The 6,126-nt window shown below is 44.0% G+C and overlaps 1 pseudogene; it reads right to left on the reverse strand.

Moving 5' to 3' along the window:
- Positions 1-5,571: 5,571 nt before the first annotated feature.
- LOC142558635 (U2 spliceosomal RNA) lies at positions 5,572-5,741 on the reverse strand (annotated as a pseudogene).
- Positions 5,742-6,126: the final 385 nt, after the last annotated feature.

Here is a 6,126-nt window from a genome sequence, read left to right on the forward strand (position 1 = left end):
GAATCGTCATGACCTGAGGGGACGACAACTCTGCTTCTGAACAGAGAGGAAACAAAAAAATCTCTATACAAAGTGGTGTGCGCGATGCTACCTCCAAAGCGACCATCCATTGCCGAGCGAACCCTAATGAACATGCACCTGTGCCCTGCTTTTGAGTGCTCTTCGGAAAGCTTATTTCCTAGTGTTTCATTAGGTTCTTTATTCGTATATTTTTCTCTTGGAACACTAAGTACGTGTTTACTGGAGGCGCGTAATAACGCTTGCCTTTACGACGCGTGCTTCTACATTTGTAACAGCGAGCAAAGTGAACTTTATATTGCCGTCGGCATAGTAAGCCAATGAACTGTTCATTGCTGTGATCTGGAAGACAGCACCTCTCCTTTTTGCCCTTGAGGCTGCTTAATCTGACATACGTAGCGTTGGTTGTGACAGCATGTATGGAACCTACCGCTTAGAGTGATGCTCGACTCCAACTTGAGACCCGTGGCAGTACTTCAATATCCGCTTTATAACCGCAGCCTTTTCCTCATCCCAGAACTTATATTTTTGGTCCGCAAAAGAATAATCTAGACAAAGCGTGCCTGTTACTAGTGGTTTACCATTAACTCACACACTCGAAGATCGAGATGTCCTCGACACGGCGAGATACTGAAGCCATTTCCACAAACGTAAAACGTTGCCAGCCACAACAAAATCAGTGTGTAAAACCACTGGGGTCAGTTTAGTTCAGGTCCTTAAATTATTTGAAGTCATTGCATGCTTCAGGGATAAATCCGCTTTTTAAATGGCTCATCGTTACCCTACTGCAGGTTTTTGAAAATCAAAAGGTAAACAAAATTCATGTTTCCTTTGCCACCACGCTAACTCAATTTATTACACGTATTTGCCTGCAACCTTCAAAAACAACTTTTGAAACAAATCGAGAGAGAAAAAGTTATTTACGAAAATCCAGACTGGCCGGCCTGAGCTACAGCTTGCCCTGGCCTGCTGCTGCACACAGAAGGAAAAGGGCTGATAAATCATGGCGACGATAGGATAAAAGAGTGCATATGTACAAGTCCACAAATTTGCGTCTTTTCTAAAGCCATTTGTTCATCCCAGTAGCTTGTAGAAAGGCTGTAGCTGATATTAAATCAAAGTTGCACTGCGTGCATCAGACCGACAAGACAAAAGAAACGCGTCTGATAGCGGCCTCTTATCGGCGTGTAATATGGAAAAGACAGGTTTCTGCCGTTATTGTGCGTATGTGGCACAAATGGATAATATGTTAGCAAGTCTTTCTGGCACCTGTCAGGGTGTTCCCAATTCACTGCAACATATGCGTTGTATATAACACCTAGTAAATGCGACACCGAGGCGAATTCCCTGCATATAAAGTAATTATGCCAATACAGCGGTGGCAAAACACGTGAATCTGCCTAAAACAAGAAACAATAGAGGGCTCGTCGATCAGTTTTTAGACACAGCATTTCGTCGGCTGAATTTTCTTTTTCTATTCAATCGCAACAAGAGGTGTCGGACGAAAATTCTGAGCGCTGAAAGAAGCCACACTTCTCAAGGAAGTCGATGTGGTTCATGCTGCAACAGAACTGCTTGTTGGCCAAGATGATGCGTGCTAAAACACATGTTTTCTTTGCCGTAAGTTGCAGAGCTTGAGAGCTTCATAAATCTGCGCACTGTTGAAACAAGTAAAAAAAAAAGCACAGAACAGCATATAAATTCGTGTAAAGTAAAATCAGATCACTTTTGCTGAGCCGCGAAGACCAATTTTAGATAAACGCTCCCATGCGGAAACATTCACCTGCCACTATTCCGCTGCCTTAAAGTGCTTCTGAGCTCTATATGCGAGCAATCCCAGTTTCGCAGTTTCGATGGAATTGTGGGTATATTTGCGGGTACGCAAAGGGGAAGCGCGATGCTAGTTGGCGCGAAATTGACACAACGGTGCTAAGTACTACGAAAAGACACCCAGCATGGCACACATCTGCTCTCGCTGAGTCATTACGTGCTTCTTCTTCGTGTCTGTGTGTGGAGAGCAGTTTCCACAACTGAGAACGATTTGTTCGCTTAGCAGTATGCTAAATACATTCTTTTGTCTTATGGTCTACGGTATTACGCACCGAAAATCCGATGCGAATGCGAGGAACGCTGATATGAAGAACCACACTGATGTTCTACATATGCCGAAATCTAAGTACATTGCCGTTTTCATTTTGCGCCCATCGAAGTATGGCCGCATCAGCTTGGACGGAACCCCACTACATTGGCCACTGTACCGCAACTCCATCACCACTAAGCCACCACCGCTGGTCTTGATAATGACAGTACTGCATTCAAGGATAATGGTATTCGTTGAGCGTGTTATCACGCCTTCCTTACGTAGGCTATGTGTGCCCGAAATGTGATGCCCACACTTAGTGATACATTAGGGGAAGTGTGAATAAGCACCGCTAAATAGAAATGGCCTTGCACCTAGCATTGCGCATTTATCTTGTTGAGCCGCTTTTCTCCTTTCAATCGGAGTATTTGCGCTGAACTTGGTATTCGAAGCAATGTTTTCTGGATGAATAATTCCACAGCCAGTGTTATGTCGTCTGGTAGAGGCACAATGGCCGACGAACGTTCTGCTCCTGCGTTAGGTACGAAAAGTCCGCATACCTGAACTCCCTAATAAACAGGGGCTCGTCTGCTGGAATGTTCGCATTGTGCGCCATTCGTTGCTCGCCTAATATCGGAGAACAAACAACGGCTGAGTACACAAGTTCGCATTGGAGCTGAAGAAATAATCTTTTGATGCAGGATGTATTGACTCACCTTGGACCATTGCGGCTTCAGTCCTTCCCATTCATTCGAACCTTGTACACCTGGTTCCAGTGCAGTGGCGCACAGAGGGCCTTCGTAATGTTTGGTATACGGCTTGCGATGCGGCCTTTTCAAACAGAGATTGTAATTCAGTTGGTCTTTGCTTTGAAAAAAATTAATCTCTCGGGAATGAAAGGGCTGATGTTTAGAAAACACTCAAACTTCGGAAGCCAGGATAAGGCAACTCAACAAAAAACAGGAGTTTCAAACTCATTTGGAAGCACACGGAATAACGTAGAGAAACATTAGGTCACATCGAGCATACTGCTGGTTTTTATTTCTCTATTGCAGCCACATTGTTGTGCGGAAAAAAAATAAACAGCTGGTATATTTAACTGTAATCTGGCAAATGCCTATATGTATGAGGAGCATTAAACAAATGAAAAAACCGTTCCTAATGCGCTGGTCAGCGTGCGCTCATCTAACGCTCGTCAGTGTTACTTCGTGGGCGACAGCCCAATAGCTCAACCCTGCACGATACAGGCTTCCCATCAGAGATGTCAGCGCCTTGAAAAAAACAGAGAGCGATTATCTGCGGAATACTGCTTCTTTCTCCTTTTATTTTGCCCCATGACATACAAAGTGGAAATATATAGAATCCAACTTTATCCAATATAATGGAGTGTATTGATGTAAATTATGCGGAAGAAATATTAGCGTCACTATGTGAGTACAAGCATTCAGGAGACACATTATTTCCTGCCGGTCATGCAACATTTTCGAAGGTTTGTGGTGTGTCGCATCTCCATTGTCGCTTGCTCAAAGCGACAACTCTTAGTTGCGTCACTTATTGTTAGACAAAGGTTTAAACCTTTTTCGGGAAAGAAATGACACAGGGAACAGTCGTGGTAGCTAGCACGCTTATTCAGTATGACCAGGAATAAAATCGCTTGGAATGTTTCTCAGATACCTTGCGTAGTCTGTCCATGGACGTATGGGTCGGCACGCAGTAAAGAATTTGTTTTGAAAGGAATACTGACAGAAAACATTTGTCTGATTTCCTAACTGGACAGCTATCAACCCAGTAATTGGGCTATGAAGCTTCAATTTCTCGATAACGAAGCAAATAATTATGTGACACTTTAATGCGACTTGGTAAACACTTGCGCCAAGTGGGGACGTGCTTTCGGATGCGTTCAAACGTGCAGCAATATCACCGAAACCTTATATGGCGACTTCAAATAACCAGACATCACTGAAGCGTACCCACGCACTATGACCGTGCTTCCGAAAGCTTAGTGAGCCAGCGCTCGACGGTAAAAGAGGAGAAAGCTGGCTCCTTTGCGTTTCTAACACAATCGGACAGTTGGAATGGGAAATATGACAGCTTCGGCCACATGATCACTGTGTAGCCTTCAACCACCGCATTGTCAGGACTGGCACGCCGTTTAGTTGTTTCTCATTGCTTATGACCGCTACCTCCGCATTGGGTGACAAGAGCAGCTTCTTTTGTCACGTCCAAGCAACGCTGAACTTCTGGCGCATTTGGAACTGGTCCCACAAGAGGTGCTGTAATAAATCATTCGGGGGGGGATGTAAACCAATTTAGGCTCGGTACCGTTATTTGACAACTACCTGAAAAGCATAAAATGTGTTACCCATAAATTCTATGTCTTCAGTACTTACGCACTCTGTAACCTAGTGCGAAGTGTGCTTTAGCCGAGAGGTTGGCTATCCTGTGCCGAATTTTAAAGCCGCAGAGAATTCCACACATATGCTCTGCACGTACGCACATATGACAAAAAGGCTCCGTCTATAATCTGAAAAAACCAAAGTGCCTGAAGTGTACAGACAATACACCAGCCTAATAAAATAAATGTGCACCGCCTTCATGGTTGGCAGACAAGAATTTCTAAGGCTACTAGTATACTCTGCGAGTGAATAAAAAAATGTTATTGATTAGATGATGTCCGTATCTTGCAAAAAAACTTGTAAACACAGCTTTGCATGCGAAATTGCGTTATCTTATTTTTACTATCGTACGCTAAGAGAGGTTAGGATATTTTTGCAGTGTTTCCGAAATTTTTGTAAAAGAAGTTTTTTTTTCTTGGCTTTTTTCAATGGCTTCAAAATTTCCGAAACTTTTACATGCTATTCTGCATACCAACTAGCTCTCGTCGAAGAATTCCCGAATGCTATTTAAAAGTGTTTCCGTTCATGAGCTGAATTTCTCCTTCTCCATTATGAGGTTGTTATAGTGACATCATATAAGGACTTCAGCTGTGGCTGCGAGATAAGTTTTATGTGCGTTATGTCGCACCTTGGTTTTAATCACATCACTAATAATGATGTTGGTGAACAAGTGCCCTGCCGGCTACTCTTCTGTTCTTGAACAGATGCTACAGTTATACAACTGGCTTTGGATGATTTTTCGCATGCTTTTGTAGGAGTAAGAGTGTAGCGGTTAGTGCACATGGAAGAATATTGTCACAAACAACTAAAAAAACCTCGATATCACAAAGAAGTTCTCAAGACCGCAAGCGAATAACAACATCTCGCTACATAGCACATTAGGCTGAAGTGCTCAAGCAACAATGCGAAGCACAATAGTTTCACTTATCGCGCACAGTGACCACAAATAAATAACTTTTTCATTTGAAAAACATTTTTTTTTTGCATTGATACCACACAACAATCTCGCTGTCTCCAAGCATTCTACAGCGACGCTATATATAGCTAGTTTCCAGCGGATCAATATCCGTTGATCAAAAACCTTGGGCCGATCCCGAAGATAGTGCAATACCGGGCCGACCCGCGGCGGAGGTGAAGCAGGCGCCAAGCACTCAGCCAATATACGAAAAATAAGTTTAATATATTGCGTCCAGATACAACCCGTATCAGATATATCTGATAAGAACCGCGTCGGCCATGTCAGCGTTCGCACAGCCCTCTCTTTGTCGGCGTTCCAACCGGTTGCGTGTCTCCTTTCTTATCCTTCCGCTTTGCCGTGGTGGTGGTCCCGTCGAAACGTAACGCATGTCTAGTTTAGAAAAATAAATTATGGGGTTTTAAGGGCCAAAACCACTTTTTGATTATTAGGCACGCCTTAGTGGGGGACTCCCGAAATTGGGACCAACTGGGGTTTTTTAACGTGCACTCAAATCTGAGCACGCGGTTATTTTCGCATTTCGCTCACATTGAAATGCGGCCGCCGTGGCCGGCATTCGATCCCGCTACCTCGTGCTAAGCAGCCCAGCACCATAGCCACTAAGCAACCACGACGGGTATGTGTGTCTAGTTTTCTCCGGCTCCTCGGGGAGGCGG

The sequence above is a fragment of the Dermacentor variabilis genome, chromosome 9, assembly GCF_050947875.1.
Source record: "Dermacentor variabilis isolate Ectoservices chromosome 9, ASM5094787v1, whole genome shotgun sequence".
NCBI classification, from domain to species: Eukaryota; Metazoa; Arthropoda; class Arachnida; order Ixodida; family Ixodidae; genus Dermacentor; species Dermacentor variabilis.